The sequence below is a fragment of the Mustela nivalis genome (genome assembly GCF_964662115.1).
Source record: "Mustela nivalis genome assembly, chromosome: 9".
Lineage (NCBI taxonomy): Eukaryota > Metazoa > Chordata > Mammalia > Carnivora > Mustelidae > Mustela > Mustela nivalis.
In genome coordinates this window covers 111,946,359-111,965,493 of record NC_139028.1, presented here as the reverse complement: position 1 = coordinate 111,965,493, position 19,135 = coordinate 111,946,359, and the positions used below count along the sequence as shown (strand labels likewise).

The 19,135-nt window shown below is 38.7% G+C and overlaps 1 protein-coding gene across 3 annotated transcripts in view; it reads right to left on the bottom strand.

Annotated features, from left to right (window-relative positions):
• Positions 1-19,135, bottom strand: part of RTN3 (reticulon 3) — a 66,944-nt gene that overhangs the window by 17,568 nt on the left and 30,241 nt on the right. The gene's annotated exons all lie outside the window — the stretch shown is intronic.

The window sequence follows — 19,135 nt, the reverse complement described above, 5'->3', positions numbered from 1 at the left end:
AAGTGAGAAGCTATCTTAAAACTCTTAGAAGAAAACAGGAGTTAAATAGGTGATGGAAATGAAGGAATGCACTCGTGATGGGCACCGGAGATGCACGGAATTGCTGAATCACTGTACCGTACACCTGAAACTAATATATAACACTGTATTGTACTGTATGTTAACGAACCGAAATTAAAAACTTAAAAAATAAAACAGAAGGGGTGCCTGCGTGGCTCAGTTGGTTAAGTGTCTGCCTTCAGTTCAGGTCATGATCTCGGGGTCCTGGGATCGAGCCCGGCCTTGGGCTCCCTGCTCAGTGGGGAGCCTGCTTCTCTCTCTGCCTCTGCTCCTCCCCCCTACTTGTGTGCTCTTTCTATGTTAAATAAATATATAAAATCTTAAAAAGAAAAGAAAACAGGAGTAAATCTTTGTGACATTGGGTTAGGCAGTGATGAATCAACCAAAAGAACAAGTGACAAAGAAACACCAGAGAAGCAGCACTACATCAAAATTACTTTATGCTGTAAATGGTCCCAAGAAAGTGACACAAGTCAGAAAGTGACAGAATATATTCGCAAATTATGTATCTGATAAGGTATTTGTGTCCAAAATATAATAATGAGAATACGTAAAGAATTACAAAACTCAATAATTAAAAAATAGCCCAACTGCAAAATAGACAAGGGATGTAAATAGACAATTCTCTGAAGACTACAAATGCCCAATAAGCACATAAAAAGATGCTCCACATCATTGGTCATTAGGGAAGTACAAATCAAAACCACAATGAACCCACCAGGAGAGTTACCATAAAGAACACAGTAACAACGACTGGCAAAGACATGGAGAAACTGGAACCCTCCTACATTCTTAGTGGGAATGAAGAATGGTGCAGCCACTTGGGAGAACAGTTTGGCAGTTCCTCAAAAAGCTAAACATAGTTATTATATGACCCAGCATTTCCACTCTAAGGCAAATGCTCAAGAAATAAAAACATACAACACAGAAATTTGTGTACACTAATATTTATCGGAAACATTATTCTCAATAGCCAAAAAGGGAAAACAATTCAAATGTCCATCAACTGATGAACAGAATAAAATGCAGTATGTATCAATACAATGTAATTATTACACAGTAATAAAAAGGTTCTAGCACTACCTGCTAGACATGGCTAAAATTTGAAAACATCAGGCTAAGTGAAAGAAGCCAATTATAAAAGACCATATATTGCATGATTCCACTTATGTAAAATATCTGGTATAAGCAAATCTATAGGCACAGGCAATACAGTTAGTTGTTGTTTAGGGCTGTGGTGGTGGGAAATGCAGAGTAAGTGCTAATGAGTATGGGGTTTCTTTTCTGTAGGGGGACTAAAATGTTCTAAAACTGGATAGTGATGATAAAAAACATTCAGTTGTACATTTTAAATGGATTTTATATATAAATCCATTTATATATTATATACATTTAATATATATTATATAAACCCATTTGTATATATAGTATATGTGATTATACCTCAATAAAGGCATAATATATATAGTTAGGAATTTCAATATCGGGGCGCCTGGGTGGCTCAGTGGGTTAAAGCCTCTGCCTTCGGCTCAGGTCATGATCCCAGGTTCCTGGGATTGAGCCCCGCATCAGGCTCTCTGCTCGGCGGAGAGCCTGCTTCCTCCTCTCTCTCTGCCTGCTTCTCTGCCTACTTCTCTGCCTACTTGGGATCTCTGTCAAATAAATAAAATCTTAAAAAAAAAAAAAGGAATTTCAATATCCCTCTCTCTAAGACAGAAAGTAGATAGAAAAATCAATAAAAATACAGAAGAAAAACACTATTAACCAATCTGACCTTGACATTTATAGAACACTGCATAACAGCAGCAGAATATACACATTCAAGGATATGCAGAACATTAACCAAGTCAAACCAAATCCTGGGCCATGAAACAGTCCTGATACATTTAAAGATTTATTTTGAGAGAGAGGGAGAGCGCACATGCACACGCGTGATGTGGGGGAGGGAGAGAGGCAGAAGGAGAAAGAGAACCTCAAGCAGACTCCATGCCAAGCGTGGAACCTGACATGGGGCTTGATCGCATGACCCTGAGATCATGACCTGAGCAGAAATCAAGAACCAGGCATATAGCCTACTGAGTCACCAGGCACCCCGAAAACATTTTAAAGGATTCAAGTCACTTTTATGTTTTCTGACTACAAGGTATTTGTATTAGAAACTCTAACAAAAGATATTCGGAAAGAAAGCTTGGGGAAACCATTATTTGTAAACTAAACACACTTCTGAGGAAATCAACAGGGAAATTAGAAAGTGTTTTTAACTGAATGAAAATAAAAACTTGTGGGTTCTTAAAAAAAAAAAACCACCACCAACAAAATTTGTGGGATCCAACTAAAGTAATATAGAGTACGAAAGTGTCTGTGTTAACAAAGAAGATAGCAAATGAACGATCTTAGCTGCAACCCTAAAAAAACTAGAAAAAGAGCCTGAACCCTAAGAAACAGAAGAAAGTAAATAGTAAAAATCAGAGCAGACATCAGGGAACTGGGGTAGCTCAGTCAGCTGAGTGACTTCAGCTTAGGTCAGGATCTCAGGGTCCTGGGATTGAGCCCCCTGTCAGGATTCCTGTTCAGCGGGGAGTCTGCTTGTTTCTCTGCCCTTCCCCCAGCTCATGGTCTCTCTCTCTCAAATAAGTAAATAAAATCTTTTTTAAAAAATCAGAGCAGACATCAGTGAAACAAGTAACAGAAAAATAACAGAAAATTAATGAAGCCACAGTTCTTTGAGAGTATCAGTAAAACAGATAAAACTCTAACTAGATTGATCAAGAAAAGGTGAAAGAGTAAAAAAACTGCTAGTACCAAGAATAAGAGAGGTGACATCACTACAGATTCTACAGACATTAAAAGGATAATAAAGGGGGCACCTGGGTGGCTCAGTTGGTTAAGCGTCTGCCTTTGGCTCAGGTCATTATCCCAGGAACCTGGGATCCAGTCCTGCATCAGGGAGCAGGGAGCCTGCTTCTCCTTCTCCCTTTACCTGATGCTCCCCTGCTTGTGCTCTCTCTATGGTGTGTCAAATAAATAAATAAAATCTTTAAAAAAAAAGAGGAGTATTATGAACAACAGTATGCCAATAAATTAGATTATTTATTTATTACTTTTTTTTTTTATTTGACAGATCACAAGTAGGCAGAGAGGCAGGCAGAGAAAGAGAGGGGGAAGCAGGCTCCTCTTTGAGCAGAGAGCCTGATGTGGGGCTCGATCCCAGGACCCTGGGATCATAATCTGAGCCAAAGGCAGAGGCTTTAACCCACTGAACCACCGAGGCACCCCTAAATTAGATAATTTAGATAAAGTGTACAAATTCTTCCAAAGACACAAACTACCAAAGTTCATTCTAAAAATAAACTGACTAGTCCCCTATCTATTGAAGAAATAAAACAAATAAAATGCTTCCCACTCTGAAAATTCCAGGTCCAGATGGCATCACTGGGGAATTCAGCCAAACATTAACAAGAAATAATTCCAATTCTACAAAAACTCATCCAATAAAATGAAAAGGTAATGTCTTTCAACACATTTTAGAAGGCCAGCATTACCTAGACTCTAAAACTATACCAAGCAATATTGTTCATGAACACAGATGCAAAAATTTCTTTTTTCTTTAAGATTTTATTTGAGAGAAAGAGCGTGCATGCATGTGTGCAAGAGAGCATGAGCAGAAGGAAGGGGAGGGGCAGAGGTAGAAGCAGACTCCCAACTGAGTAGGGAGCCTGATGTGGGGCTCGATCCCACGACCCTTGGGATCATGACCTGAGCCGAAGGCGACACTTAACCAACTGAACCATCCAGGCACCCCCGAGATGCAAAAATTCCTTAACACAATTTCAGTAAATCAAACCCAACAATATATAAAAAGAATACACTGTGACCAAGTGGGGTTTTTCCACAAACATGCAAAACTGGTTTAACATTCATAATCATTCACTATTAACTCACCACATTGATATACTAAAACTAAAAAATATCATATGATCATCTCAAAAAAGATACAGAAAAGGCATTTTTTAAAAAGATTTTTTTTTATTTATTTGACAGAGATCACAAGTAGGCAGCGAGGCAGGCAGAGAGAGAGAGAAAGAGAGAGGAGGAAGCAGGCTCCCTGTTGAGCAGAGAGCCCGATGTGGGGCTCTATTCCAGGACACTGGGATCATGACCTGAGTAGAAGGCAGAGGCTTTAACCCACTGAGCCACCCAGGCGCCCCCAGAAAAGGCATTTAAGAAAATCTAATAGCCCCTCTGATAGAATATTTTAGCAAGGTTTCAGCAACCTTTCAAAAGTAGCAAGCTGCTAGGTTATAGAATTTCCTCAACTTGGCAAAGGGAATCTCCAAGAAACCTAGAGCTAATATCCTATTTAATGAAAAGAGGAAAGGATGTTCTCTCTCACTACTTCTATTGAACACTGTATGAAGAGTTCTAGCCAGTGTAGCAAGTCAAGCAGAGGAAAGAAAACACATCCAAATTGGAAAAGAAGTAAAACTATTATTTACAGATGGCTTGACTGTCTATTTAGAAAACGTGATGCAATCGACGGAACAGCTGAAAGAACCAGTGAGTTTAGCAAAGCTGCAAGATATAGGGTCAATATATACAATCAGTTCTATTTCCATGTATTAGTATTACCCAGAAATTGAGCTGAAAATACCATTTAAAATAGCATCAAAATATAAGATGCTTAGGCATAAATCCGACAAAAGATGCAGTCAAAATGCTCTACCCACTGAGCTACACCCTCTGACAAAATCCATACACTGAACTGTGTAACATAGCTGAGAGAAACTAATGAAGGCCTACATTAATGGAAAGCTATACTGTTTTTATGGGTTCAAAGGCTCAAAACTGAAAAATCAGTTTTTAACAAGTGCTAATTGTCCCCAAGTTTATCTACAATTTGATGTTACAACAAAAATTCCAGGAAGTATTTTTGTAGGAATGGACAAAGTGATTCTAAAATTCCTAAGGAAATCAAAGCACCGAAAAAAGCCAAACTGACTTTGAAAAAGAATGAAGTTGGAAGACTAACACTATGTAATTTCAAGACTTCTATAAAGCTACCATTATCAAGATGGTGCAGCAATGGCTTAAAGAAAGACAAGGGCAATGAAATGGTATACAAAGTCCCAAAATAAATCCATGCATATATGAACAAATTATTTTTGTACAAAATTGCAGAACCAATTCAGTGGAGAAAGAAGTCTTTCAACAAATTGTGTCTGAACTGGACATCCATATGCAAGAAAACCCGAACTCTGATCTATACACCTCATGTGATATGCAAAAATGAACACAAAAGGATCAAAGACTTAAATGTAAAACCTAGTACTATATAACTACTAGAAGAAAATAAACATCTGGCATGTAATAGAAAAAACTGATAAATTATACTTTATCAAAATTAAAAATTTGGCTTTTTTGAAAGACACTTAAAAGAATAAAAAATAAGTCAGACTGGAGAAAGTATTTGCAAAGAATGTACTTGACTTGTATCTAGTATCACATGTGCGTGCACGCACACACACGGAAATACTACTCAGCCAATAAAAAAAATGAAATCTTGCCATCTGCAATAGTGTGGATGGAACTGGAGGATAATATGCTAAGCGAAGTAAGTCAATCAGAGAAAGATAATTATCTATGATCTCACTCATATATGGAAATTTAAGAAACAAAACAGGATTATGGGGAAGAGAGGAAAAAATAAAACAAGATGAAATCAGAGAGGAAGACACACTGTAAGAGCTTCTTAATCATAGGAGACAAACTGAGCACTGCTGCAGGGGAAGGGGGTAATGGGATGGGGAACTGGGTGATGGATATTAAGGAGGGCATGTGATATAATGAGCACTGGGAGTTATGAATCACTGAACTCTATCTCTGAAACTAATAATACATATTTTATTAATTAATTGAATTTAAATTTTAAAAAATTTTTAAAAGAAAAAAGGATGTTTAGCTCTTGCCCATATTAAGAATGCCAACTGCAGTACCCGCTTTATGCCAAAAGAGGGCACTAACACATCCAATGGTGAGCTCAAGGCTAATGAAAAAGAAAATGGATGGTACCTGTCCATCCAAGTGAGAAGGTGAGCAAATCTTGTTGAGTCCCTACCTATTGATTTTTATTACTAAGTTTGGGGAAAGCTCCTGGTTTAACTCTAACTTCATTCAGCCTTTCCCATAAGTCAAATGATTTTACTCTCCAAAGGAAGAAAAGGCTGTTGAAATGCTTATTCTGAAAAGAAAGAAATATGTTAAGAAATTTTAGGTTTTAGCAGTTAATCAACTTTAACTAAATCTCCACCTCGGGGTATCTGGGTGGCTCAGTTGATTAAGTGTCTGCCTTTGGTTCAGGTCATGGGGCCTGGGGCTGGGGACGGGGGGAGGGGGTGTCCAAGCTCAGCGGGGTGGGCGTCTGCTTATCCCTCTCACCCCACCCTTCCCCACCATTTGTGCTCTCTCAAATAAATAAATAAAATCATATATATATATATATATATATATATATATATATATATCCACAACTCAAGAGTCTGTTCAACTCGTTCTATATTCATTAGTTTTTCAAAATTTGTAATATACATCTCTAAGAAAATTTAAAGGTGAAATAACAAAAAGAAAAAAAAAAAGCCAGGCTTTATGACAGAAGAGAAACTATTCATTAATAAAGGGGAAATGGTGGGGAAATGGGCAGTTATGTTTTTTTTATATGAACAATTATTTACATGAAGAAAGATATGTATTTTCACATTGATTTTGATGACTTTTACATTAATAGCTCATAATAAATGAAGCCACTTTTTGAGTTGTAAAAGACATTGGATAATGTGTTTACATATTTAGATCCAAATTTTGTGACTGCTGAAATGGGTTAATAGACTGCTCTGCTACAGATTTATCCTTAACTCAAGACATTCCCTTCAAAAAGGCACAGAAGGATCATACCAAACATGAAGCTGTTACTGTAAAAGATAGACATACATGCTTTCGGCCATGAACACACCTGACAGCAGGCCAAAGAAATCTGTAGGAATCCCTTTCAAACTAGCACTCCTCTTAGACTGTCAAGAAAAAAGAGTTTTTCCTTTATTAAAATAACCTAACATTCCCTTTGCCCTTGATTTCAGATTTATAAAGCACACAGCACAAAACGGCATTGACTACCTCTCCACCCAAAATCGCTAGGTGGATCGGAAAATGTAACTTTTGAACTTATCTAAAGAATATAATTAAAAATAATAAATGGGGTGCCTGGGTGGCTCAGGTCACGAACTCAGGGTCCTGGGATCGAGTCCCGCATCGGGCTCTCTGCTCAGCAGGGAGCCTGCTTCCTCCTCTTTCTCTCTCTACCTGCCTCTCTGCCTACTTGTGATCTCTCTGTCAAATAAATAAATAAAATCTTTTAAAAAAGCTGGCAATCTCTAAAATCTTTATCAGTAATAAGCAAAAGAAATTTTAAAAATAAAATAAAGTGTTAGGTCATACACATACCCCTGACTTTTGAGATCTCATTCTCTCCATTTCCCCAGCAGCTCTACTGAGTGTTTCCCCCACGGAAATAATACAAATCTATTTAATAACTGGAAAAGCTTGTCTCTTCCCTCTGCTTTATTTCCCCCCACCATATTGCAAAGGTGATGACTTCAGAGTGAACACCCCATATAAACACTACTTACATTTACCATATTCCTTTTTTTTTAAAATCATGGTAAAATACACGTAACATAAAATTTACCATCTAGCCATTTTCAAGTATTCAACTCAGTGATGTTAAGCACATGTGCATTGCTGTGCAACCATCACCACTATTTCCTGATGTTTTACGACACAGGTATCCCTTGCTTCCCCAAGGTTCATATTAAGCCACTTTGCTTTTAAAAAAAAACCTACACTGGCATGCTCATGGCTTTTTTCATAAAAGCAAAAATCCTCTTTGGATTCTTTCAGTAGGCAAAAATTGGTACTAACGTAGTCTTTCATAAGAGCAAAGTGGCTTAATGTGAACTCTTGGAAAAGGGGGGGGGGATAATCTTCACTTTTCGTTTTGGCTCATCAAAGGTTTCTTAGGAATGCCCTACTTTTGGATAGTAGGGGAAACCTGTATGCAATTACATACTATCCCTTGTATCTGTCCATGAGTCCATTTCATTTTTCAGAAATGTATTTAAAAGTAAATCACCAAGAGGAAATCTACTCCAGTTCCAACTGAAGTGCAATGTTTACTCTTTTCCTTTTGACGTTAAAATCTGTATACATGGAAATACACAATACACTCATGACTCTGAACAGACAGTACACCTATGTAACTCCATCAAAATACAGATCATCATCATTACCCCCAAAAGTTTCCTCATGTTCCTTCCTAGCCAACATCCCAAGAAGTAATTGGTTTTTTTCCTACATAGAGCAGTTTTTTCTTTTTTTTTTTAGAAGATTTTATTTATTTATTTGACAGAGATTACAAGTAGGCAGAGAGGCAGGAAGCAGGCTCCCCACTGAGCAGAGAGCTGGATAATGGGGCTTGATCCCAGGACCCTGGGATCATGACCTGAGCCAAAGGCAGACACTTTAACCCACTGAGCCACCTAGGTGGCCCAGTGTGCTTTTTCTATAGTTTCACCTAAATGAAATCCTGCAGTATGAATTTCTTGTATTGTTTCTTTCACTGGGCATAATTTCTGAGAATCATGAATACTGCTGCAGGCTATATCACAGGTTCTATACTCCCATGCTGATGGACAACTCACTATTTCCAATTTTGAGCTATGACGATTAAAACTGCTATGAACATAACAAGTTGTTGTACGAACACATTTCCATCTCTCCATAGTGGAGTTACAAGGTCATAGGGCATGTTTAATCCTCTAAGAAACTGACCAACCTTTCTCAGGAGTATTTTACCTTCTTACCAGTAATTCATGAGCATTTAAGTTGTTCCACAACTTAACATTAGGTGTTGTCAGTCTTTTATTCAGCCATTTGGATGGATGTACAGCAATATATTATTTTGATTTTAATTCTGGGAAGACTCCATTGTTGAACACATTTTTATTGGATTACTGGTCATTTGTTCTTCTTCTGTGAGATGTCAGAATCTTTTCTGCTCAGTTTGTGTTGTTTGTCCTTTTACTGTTGAAATGTAGTTTTTAATATTTCCTAGATGCTAGTCCTTCATTAGACATGTTCTGTAAATATTTTCTCCTAGTCAATGCTTTGCCTATTAGTGGCATCATTTAATTAGCAGATTTTAATTTTGACAAAGTCCAATTTATCGAGTTTTTTAAATGAGTTTTTTTTATGGCTAGTGCGTTCTATGGTGTAAAAAACTTTTGCCTAAGCCCCCAATTCATGAAGATATTCTATGCTTTCTTCTGAAAGTTTTGTGGTTTTAGTTTTTGTATTCAGGTCTCTGATGCATTTTAAATTTATTTTTGCATATCATGTGAAGTAGGGACTGCGGAAGGCAGAATGCGAAGATGGCTCCCGAGACCCCTGCTGACTGGTGTGCAGGTCCTCCTGCCTCCAAAGTGAGCAGGGCTTGTGAATCTGATAGGACAGTAGTCACTCTTGTATTTCTATCTGTTATGTAAGATCTGGTAGTAGACTTGAGAGAAATTCTCCTGATAGCTTTGAAGAAGCACACTACCATGTTAGGAAAGGCCTATGAGACTATAGGCGGAGTACAATCCCAGCCCACAGCAAGCAAGCAAGAAAATGGGGGATTGGTCCTACAGCCTCCAGGCATTGAACTCTGCCAATAATCCATGAAGAGAACCCCAAGTCTCCGATTAGATCACAATCCTGTTCACACCTGGTATTTTCAGAGCACACTTAATTTCAGCTAACCTGTGCCCAGCCTTCTGATCCATGAATATTCCAAGGTAACTGAAGTGCTGATTTAAATAAGTTACTGAATTTGTGGTAAGTTACTTCTGAATCCTCTGTTTCTTAGATCTATTTGTTGACTCCTTTACAAGTACCACAATGTCTTTATTACTGGAATTTTAAGTCTTGAAGTGAGTATTCCAAGTCCTCAACTGTTCTTTTTCAAAATTGATTTGGATTTTCTAGGTTGTGTGTATTTCCAAAGACATTTTGGAATGAGCCTATCAATTTCTACAGAAAAAAATTCTTCTGGGATTTTCAATTGAATCCATTGATGAATCTGGGTAGGACTGACATCTTAACAATAATGAGGCTTCCAATCCATAAGCATAGCAGAGCTTTCCTTTCAGACAGTTAAGCTTCTCTCTGCAGTTTTGAGTACAGAGGACTGACTGACACATTATTTTGTTAAATTTATTCCTATCTTATGCTTTTGATGCTACTGTTTGAAAGTTTCATTTTCTCATCTCCCTTAGCTCTAGCGCCATCTTCTTGGCAACCTCTGTACCATGAGAGTCAAGAGCCACCCAGGCGCCCCAGATGTCAGCCGAGTTTTAAATAAATATCATGTATTAGACTGAGGAGATTACCTTCTATTCCTAGCTGGCTGAAAAAAATTTTTTTTTTTAAATCAGAAAAAGGATGTTGAGCGTTTTCAAATGCCTTCTCTGTAGTGACTGAAATAATCAGTTTTTCTATTATATTAATGTGGTGAATTACGCTGATTGATTCTACGGTCTTAAGCTTGTATTCCTGGAACAAACTGTACTTAGCCAAGGGGCATTAACCTTTGGATACATGGCTGATTTGATTTGCTAATATTTTGTGAAGGATTTCTCATCTTATGCTCATGGCGGTATTAGTCTATAATTTTCTTTGCAATGTCTTCATCGAGTTTCAGTATTACTACATTCTTGTCTAAGAGTTACAAAGTGTTCTCTCCTCTTTTTTCCTTAGAGTGCCAGTAAAACCCTGGACTTGAACGTTTTTGTGTGAGAGATTTTTGAAAATTAATTTAACAGAAATTGTGTTAAGTTTCAATAAGTTGTATTTTCAAGGAGTTTGTTCATTTAATCAAAGTTGATAAGTTTATTGGCATGAAGTTGTTCATAATATTCTATTATCCTCTTAATATCCATAGTATCTGAAGTAGTAACCCCTTTTTCATGCTTGATATTGGTATTCTGGTTCTCTTCTTGATTAATTAAGAAATCAATTTTGCTTATCTTTTCTAGGCATCAAATTTTGGCCTTGTTAATTGTTCTTTATTCCCTTGATTTCTGTGCTTATTTTTAATATCGTTCTATTACGGATTTACTTTGCACTTCTTTTTCTAGTTTTTGAAAAGACTTTTTTTTTTGAAACACTATTTTTAAGGAATCTCTATACCCAACAGGGAGCTCCAACTTAAAGCCCTGAGATCTAAAAGCTGCACGCTCTACAGACTGAGCCAGCCAGGGGCCCCTTTTTCTAAGTTCTTAAGTTGAAACCCTAGACCACTGAATGTAGATTTTTTCTTTTCTTTTCTTTTTTTTTTTTTTAAAGATTTTATTTATTTATTTGACAGAGATCACAAGTAGGCAGAGAGGCAGGCAGAGAGAGAGAGAGGAGGAAGCAGGCTCCCCGCTGAGCAGAGAGCCCGATGCGGGACTCGATCTCAGGACCCCGAGATCACGACCTGAGCCGAAGGCAGCGGCCCAACCCACTGAGCCACCCAGGCGCCCCGATTTTTTCTTTTCTAATGTAAGCATTCAAAGCTATCTATATAAATTTCATTCAGTTTAAAACATCAAAATTTTTTTCCTGCAACTTCTTCGAGCTACACATTATGTGAAGCAGCTTGCTAAACTTCCATATGCTTAGGAATTTTCTTAGTATCTTATTTTTATTGCTTTAAAACCTAATTTCAGGGCACCTGGGTGGCTCAGTGGGTTAAGCCTCTGCCTTTGGGTCAGGTCATGATCTCAGGGTCCTGGGATTGAGTCCCGCATTGGGCTCTCTGCTCCGCAGGGAGCCTGCTTCCTCCTCTCTCTCTCTCTGCTTGCCTCTCTGCCTACTTGTGATCTCTGTCAAGTAAATAAATAAAATATTAAAAAGAAATCTGATTTCATTATGGTCTTAGGACATATTTTGTATGGGTTTTTTAAATAATTTTTTTAAAGATTTTATTTATTTATTTGACAGAGAGAGAGATCACAAGTAGGCAGAGAGGCAAGGCAGAGAGAGAGGAGGAAGCACACTCCCCACGGAGCAGAGAGCCCGATGTGGGGCTCGATCCCAGGACCCTAGGATCACAACCCGAGCCGAAGGCAGAGGCTTTAACCCACTGAGCCACCCAGGCGCCCTGGGTTTTTAATCTTTTAAATGTTTTTAATCTTTTAAATTTACTTTTTTTTTTTTAATGGTCTAGCATATGGTAAATGTATTTCTTGTCTAATTGCAAAAGAGTGTGTATCCTGCCATTGTAGGATAGTCCTCTATAAATACCATCTAGGTCAAAGTGGTTGATTTTGTGCTCAGTGTGTGTACGCACATGTGTGGGTGGGTCTATCAACTGCTGACAAAGGTATTACAATCTCCAATTATGATTTTAGAAGTGCCTGTTTAATTCCGTAAATTTTTGCTTCACGTATTTTGAAGCTGTTACCAGGCACATACACCTTTATGACTATAAGATTTCTTGAGACCTTTTATCATGACAACATATCACTTTAAATTTCTGGTAACACCCTTTGTTGTTACGCTTAACTTTTGCATGGTATTCATTTATATATATTTTTGGTATATATTTTTCCATTTGTTTATTTTTTACCTATCAGTGTCTTTATCGTGCACCTTTTATAGTCAGGATATGTTGGGTATAGCAGTTTTAGGTAGTCTGCCACTCTACTGATTGTAGTGTTTTAGTCTATTAACATAACGACAGAATTGACTTAGGTCTCCCCTGCCCCCTTTTTTGAGAAAGAGTGTGTGCCTGAGCAGCAGGGTTGAGGGAGGGTGAAAGGGAGAGAATCTTAATTAAGCAGGCTCCATGCTCAGTGTGGGGCCCGATAAGGGTGGGGCTCAATCTCAGGACCGAGATCATGACCTGACCCAAAAACCAGGAGTCAGGAGCTTAACCCACTGAGCCACACAGGTCCCCGCCTCTTTTAAGGTAAGTTCTACACCCAATGTGGGGCTCGAACTCCCAACCCCAAGCTCAAGAGTCATGCTCTACGGCCTGAGCCAGCAGGCACCCTGAGAAAATAAAAATTTAATATTGTGTCAGATACTTAGCATTTCTAATGCTCTTTCTTCCTGATGGTCTGAGTTTCTATTTGGTATCAATTAGCTTTAATCTGAAGAACTTTAGTGTTTCTTACAGTGCAGAGACAACTTAGTTTTCTTTCATCTTATAATGTCTTTCTTTTGCCTTCATTCTTGCAGGGTATTTTTGTCCAACAGAGAGATCTGGGTCAACAATTTTTTCCCCCTGTTTGGCACTTTACGTTATTTCCCTGTCTTCTGGCACTTGTGGTTGCTGGTAAGAAGCTAACTCTAATTATTGTCTCCCTTTTACGTATCATCGTTGTCTAGCCACTTCTAATATTTTCTCCTTACCTTTGGCTTCAGTAATTTAAAAACAATACCGTGTAGGAAAGGGTTAACTCAATAGGCCAGAAATGCTCAAACCCTGCACAGGCCAAGGTCTGTCTTTAGGACTGGCCCCTGGCTGGTAGCTGGGACATGAACTCTGAGCCCTTGAGATATTCTGGCTGCTAAGTGTTTTTGTACGCCTGAGGACTTGAGCCATGCTGTACCAGTGTGACCAGGTAAGTCTGCCCTAACAATATGATTTATGGCAAACATCTGTTGTTGCTCTGGGGGGTCTGAGTAGCCGAGGTGAGTCATGTGGGCACTGCATGGCATTCTGGACACCAAACACCGAGTGAGCTTCCCATATTGGCAACGCCACACATGCTGTCACATCACTGATGGGAAAATTAAAGGCATCTCTGTGTGAATCCACTGGACACCTGGAAGCCTGCACCTGGTTTCTCCTGGACTGTATCCCATGCCTTTCCCTTTGCCAATTCTAATATGTCCTTTTGTTGCAATAACCTGGTAACTCTAAGCCTAACAGTTTCTGAATCCTCTAAGTCCTTATAGCAAATAACTGAGCCTGAAGTGGTCTTGGGGACCCCTGACATATGTACCAAGGTATGTTTTTTCCTTTGTCCTTATCCCAATAGGTGTCACTAAGCTTCTTTAAACAGCAAATGTGTTTTTTTATAAACCTGAGAGTTTTTAAAGTATTTTATCAACAAATATGTTTCTGTGTCTCTCAAATTTTCCTCTCCTTCTGAAACTTCCAGTTGTGAGTTAAATCTTATAAATAATGTCCCAAAGGTCCCTGAGGTTCAGTAATGGATTTTTCTTTCTGTTCTTCAGGTTGAATGATTTTCAGCTCATTTATCAACAATTCACTGACTTTTCCCTTTGTGGTCTCCATTTTGTTTGTATTAGACCACTTGATGAATTTTAATTTTAGCTGCCGTACTTTACACTTCTACAGTTCCCACTTGGCTCCTTCTTGGCGCTATTTCTCAACTGAGATTTCCTTTCTTTTCCTTCAGTACAAGTGTACCTTCCTTTATTTCATCAGAATAGCTGCCTTAAAACCCATTTCCGAATCCTAACAAATGAAGTTGGTTTCTGTTGCTTGTCTTTTTTCTTCAGTTTGGGTCGTATCTTCCTAGTTTTTAAAAGGTGTGGTTTTGCACTTATCTTGGACACTGTGAATATTATGTTGTACATAATGGGCTCTGTTATATTCTTCTGGAAAGTGCTTATATATCTCTCAGCATGCAGTTAAATTTGGCTGGACTCAAACTGCAAACTCTTGCCTCTTGGGCATCACTTAGTTCCCTTCTTTTCTCTTTAGCTGAGCTGCTTGTAGTCTTCCATGCGCGTGTATAGTTCAAGGGTTAAACAGAGGTGTATAGAGAATATGTATACAGAATTTTAGGTTCTCACTCTCTAGATCTCTCCTTTCCAGGACTCCTCCAAACCTTTCCAGTGGCTGAATGGTTGTGGCTGACCCAAATTCTGTCCTCTTACAAGTTTTCTATGAAAGTTTTAACCAACCTGCCAGGTGCGAACTTCAGCCTGTTGTCTGGCTAAAAGCAGTTAAAATGGAAAACACATTCCATGCTGTTTCTTCTTAAAAGGGTCAGTTCCTTTTCAGAAGCTGCCTGCTTTTGTTCATTTTCCAGTGCCTTCAGGTCTTTTTTTCTCTTCCAATTTTGTCCAAAATGTATAGTTATATGCAAGAAAGGTCAGTTCCAGCAAAGTTTACTTGACCATACTGCAAGAAAACCCATTGTGATGTGACTGTTCTACAAATTTCCTTCAGCTTCACTGTGTGTGGATATATAAATAAATCTAAAATAAAAGTTTTTAAAAGTTTTATTCAATAATCTCTACACCCAACATGGGGCTCAAGCTTATGTCTCCAAAATCAAAAAAGTCACGTGCTTCTTCTAAGCAGCCAAGCACCCCAGTATAGGTTCACTTTTCTTTTTCAAAAAGAGAGAGGGGGCACCTGCGTGGCTCAGTCGGTTAAGTATGTGCCTTCGGCTCACGTCATGATCCCAGGATCTTGGGACTGAACCCTGGTCGGGCCCCCTGCTCTGCAGAGAGCCTGCTTCTCCCTCCCCCTCTGCATGCTGCTCCCCTTGCTCGTGCTTACTTGTTCTCTGTCAAATAAATGAAATCTTAAATAAAAAAATAAAAATAAATATAAGTAAAAAGAGAGCATGTGTGCATGTGTGAGTGGGGAAAGGAGCAGACAGAGAGGAAGAGAGAGATCTTAAGCAGACTCCCCGCTCAGCATGGAGCCCATGAAGGGTTTAATCTCATGACCCTGAAATCGTGACCTGAGCTAAAATCAAGAGTCAATTAACTAACTGATGGAGCCACCCAGGCACCCCTAGATTCATTTTTTTTATTTAAAGATTTTATTTATTTATTTGACAGAGAGAGAGACAATGAGAGAGGGAACACGAGTAAGGGGGAGCTGGAGAGGGAAAAGTAGGCTTCCTGCTGAAGAGGGGAGCTTGATGAAGAGCTCGGATCCCAGGATGCTGAGATCATGACCCGAGCCGAAGGCAGCGGCTTAATCCACTGAGCAACCCAGGCGCCCCTAGATTCACTTTTAATAATTATTCTGAATACTTTCTTTTCTAACATGTGTCTTCTTACTGTAATCATTCATCATATATATGATAAAAGTTCTGCTAGGTGTTCAATAATACAATTTTTATTAATAAATTATGAACATCAGGTGATACCTGGCTGGCTCAGTCAGTACAGTGTGTGACTTGATCCTGGGGTTGTAAGTTTGAACCCACACTGGGTGTAGAGAGGACTTAAAAACAAAAAATTGTGAGGGGCGCCTGGGTGGCTCAGTGGGTTAAGCCTCTGCCTTCGGCTCGGGTCATGATCTCAGGGTCCTGAGATCAAGCCTCACACTGGACTCCCTGGTCAGCGGGGAACCTGTTTCCCCCACCTCTCTCCCTGCCTAATTGTGATCTCTGTCTGTCAAATAAATAAATAAAATCTTTAAGAAAAAAAAATAATGCACATACCTAGAAGTTAAATTAGTAAGTGATGGCACTCTGACCCTAGAGAAATATCTGTGTATGTGTAAAATCAGACAATTATAAAGATGTTAATTTCAGCTCTGTGTCTAAGTGTAAAAAATGGAAAATAACCCACATCCTAATCAAAAGGGAAATAACATAGATAAAATGATTACTACACATAGCTGTTAAAATGAATAAATTATTCACTTCATTCAAATTTTATATATTTCAATATGAAAGAGTTAAGAAAATACCCTAATGTCGAATGAAACAAGTTGCATAACAAAGATGGGAATGAAACAAGTTGCATAACAAAGATGGTAATACTAGGGGCGCCTGGGTTGCTCAGTGGCTTGAGCCTCTGCCTTCGGCTCAGGTCATGATCTCAGGGTCCTGGATTCAAACACTACATTGGGCTCTCTGCTCAGCAGGGAGCCTGCCAGTCCCCCCCTCCCACCGCCTGCCTCTCTGCCTATTTGTGATCTCTATCTGTCAAATAAATATTTTTTTAAAAAAAGAGATGATATTAATAAAGGTCTGAAAACACTAAACAATACTCCATTCGCATACATTTACAACAAGCTAGAAGGATTTATCAGATCCATGATGGTGGTTACCTCTGGAGAAGGGAAGAGGGAATTAAGTGGGTCAGGTGGTAATCAAAGTGTTCTTTAGTTTGGAAGCAAATATGACCATTAATGTTAATCCACAGAAGTTAACTATACATATAGAAATATTAGTGTATATCTTTCCATACCTTTAAAATTTTTTCCATTTCTTAAAAAAAAAAAACCAACCTTTAACAACTCCAATGGCTGCATAATATTTGATTGCACAGATAGGTCGTAAGACACTGACCAATAAACCTGCCAATATTTTAAGGAGCACTATAAAAACATCTTTGAAGGGTGCCTGAGTGGTTCAGGTGGTTAAGCATCTTTTTTTTTTTTTTTTAAGATTTTATTTATTTATTTGAGAAAGAGAGAGAGGGGGAGAATATAGGAGTAGAAGCAGATTCCCTGCTGAGCACAGAGCCTGATGTGTGGCTTGATCCCACGACCTGATATCATTACCTGAGCGGAAGGCAGACGTTTAACTGACTGAGCCACCCAGGCATCCCAAGCATCTGACCCTATTTTGGCTCAGGTTGTGATCTCAGGCTCATGAGATCTAGCCCCAATACTGGCTCCATGCCAGGTGTGGAGCCTGCTTAAGATTCTCTCTCTCCCGGGGCGCCTGGGTGGCTCAGTGGGTTAAGCCGCTGCCTTCGGCTCAGGTCATGATCTTAGGGTCCTGGGATCGAGTCCCGCATCGGGCTCTCTGCTCAGCAGGGAGCCTGCTTCCTCCTCTCTCTCTGCCTGCCTCTGCCTACTTGTGATCTCTGTCTGTCAAATAAATAAATAAAATCTTAAAAAAAAAAAAGATTCTCTCTCTCCCAAGAAGAACCCTCCTACATTGTTGGTGGGAATGCAACCTGGGGGCAACTGGTCTGGAAAACAGCATGGAAGTCCCTCAAAAAGTTGAAAATAGAGCCACCCTACAACCCAGCAATGGCACTACTGGGTATTTACCCTAAAGATACAAATGTAGTGATCCAAAGGGGCATGTGCACCTGAATGTTTATAGCAGCAATGTCCACAACAGCCAAACGATGGAAAGAACCTAGTTGTCTATCAACAGGTGAATGGATAGAGAAGAAGTGGTATGTGTATACACACACACACACACATATATATGTATACACACACATAATGGAATACTATGCAGCCATCAAAAGAAATGAAATCTTGCCATTTGTGACGATGTGGATGGAACTAGATGGTATTACGCTTAGCGAAGTAAGTCAATCAGAGAAAGACAACTATCATATGATCTCCCTGATATGAGGAAGTTGAGAGGCAATGTGGGAGGTTTGGGGGATAGGAAACGAATAAATGAAACAGGATGGGATCAGGAGGGAGACAAACCATAAGAGACTCTTAATCTCACAAAACAAACTGAGGGCTGCCAGGGGTAGGGAGAGGGTGGTTGGGTTATGGACACTGGGGATGGTATGTGCTATAATGAGTGCTGTGAGGTGTGTAAAACTGGCAATTCACAGACCTGTACCCTGGGGCTATATATTATATGCTAATAAAAATAAATATTATATAATATATGTTAATAAAAATAAAAATTTAAAAAGCACATTATACATTATATGTATATATGCATAATACATTATATTTTAATAAGATATTATATTACATTATATGTAATGTATAATACATATATAATGCATGTTAATAAAATTATGTTAATAAAAATACATTGTTAATAAAATTAAAAAAATTTTTAAAAGTAAAAAAGAAAAGATTCTCTCTCTCCCTCTTCCTCTGCTAGAGCTCTCTAAGTAAATAAAATCTTTTTTAAAAATTTATTTATTTATTTATTTATTTGGAAAGAGAGGGAGACAGGGAACACAAGCAGGAGTGGGCCTCCCACTGTGCAGAGAGCCTGATGCAGGGCTTGATCCCAAGACCCTGGAACCATGACATAAGCCAAAGGCAAAGGCTTAATGA